The sequence below is a fragment of the Belonocnema kinseyi genome, chromosome 5 (genome assembly GCF_010883055.1).
Source record: "Belonocnema kinseyi isolate 2016_QV_RU_SX_M_011 chromosome 5, B_treatae_v1, whole genome shotgun sequence".
NCBI classification, from domain to species: Eukaryota; Metazoa; Arthropoda; class Insecta; order Hymenoptera; family Cynipidae; genus Belonocnema; species Belonocnema kinseyi.
In genome coordinates, this window is record NC_046661.1 from 37,294,544 (window position 1) to 37,296,108 (window position 1,565).

Consider the following 1,565-nt stretch of genomic DNA (forward strand, 5'->3'; position numbering starts at 1 on the left):
TAATAATATAATATAAAAAAAATATAATATTATAATATAAAAAGCGATATTAAGGTGAATGCCGTAGGAGTGACAGAGATGGTAATAAAGCACACTTAGTGCCGTATTGTGCCTTTGAATGTAGGTCGTTCCCGCGTGAGTTGGACAACTAGATAGTATGTGAGCTAAATGCTCGGGATGTGCATGGCACGCCCTGCAGCTATCATTGTGAATGTCTTGGCTCATAATGTGGCGACAGTTTGTTAAGGTGCAAATGACACCGTCTTGGCATGCAAAAATGAAACCCTCTGTACCAGACTTCAATCCGGGCGATTTAAGTAAAGCAAACGTTAGCTCACAAGACATTGACTGATCTTTCACATTTCTGTGGAAGATACCGTGCATCCTCTTATCGAGGAGCTGTTCACGAAAGTTTTTCTCTTGTGCTTTCTTAATCCGGGCTTTCAGGAGAGAGTACTCGAGATAGATAAGATTTGATGCATTTTGCTCACCCCTAATACTGAAGTAAAGTCCGAGTGTTTCAGTAGCCTCCTCCGCTGCTTTGTACAGAAATGCTCCTTTGCCAACTTCTTCGTGATTCCTGACCATTTTAAGAAGAGAGTCTCTTCCATTTGCAACTCTATGTGCTGTACCCAGAATAATCCCGATGTGAAGATATTCAAGACTCAATATTCCGCGAACCCCTTGACGGCATGAGATGTACAGTCGCGGAACGGAAGACTTAAGATGCATGCTTTTGTTCGTGTGCATAACCTTTCTTGTCCCGACATCAAGAGATCTGAGCTCGTTCTTCGTCCATGAAACTACTCCAAATGAATAGAGTAGTACCTGGACGGCAAGCATGTTCGTTGCGGATACTTTGTTCCTCGCCGACAGTTCGGAAAACCAAATCGGTCGGATAAGACGTTCGTATCTGCTTCAGAGAGTATCCTTTATATATGTCACATCCTGAATGCGGCTCTGTGGCACGCCCAGGTATGTATAAGTTTTTCCAGCGTAAAGGTTTCGTATGGCGCTTCTATCAACGAGCTCAGGATCTTCAGGGATGCCATTAAGTTTTCCCCGCTTCAAATAAGACTTGTCGCATTTGTCTAACCCAAATTCCATTCCAATTTCCTTAGTATATCGTTCTACAATCCCCAGAGCTAGATGCAGTTGCTCTCTGTTTTTAGCATAGATCTTAAGATCGTCCATGTAAAATACACGAGTGGGCTCATGGTGTCGCCCTGAAAGACTCCTTTCTGAAACGTGAACTTTTTAGTTGTCACACGATTTTTTCCAGATGAGATAGTAAATCTGGTTTTCCAAAGCGGCATCAATCCTTCTGTGCACCCAACTATTTGCGGATGAACCTTCAAGATTTCCAAAAGACAGATGATAAGTCTATGGGAAGTCTCTGGGTTCGTCCATCCTTGTAGAGCCCCGCATGCAAGGATAAGGCTGCTTACTCTGAGAGGTCGCCAGGTATCACAGAGTCACCGTTCTAGACACCTCACCCAGGTGCCATTCAGCTTTCGGCACGGTTTTCACACCTCCGCTTGGGGGTTAATTCCTTCGGGACCACC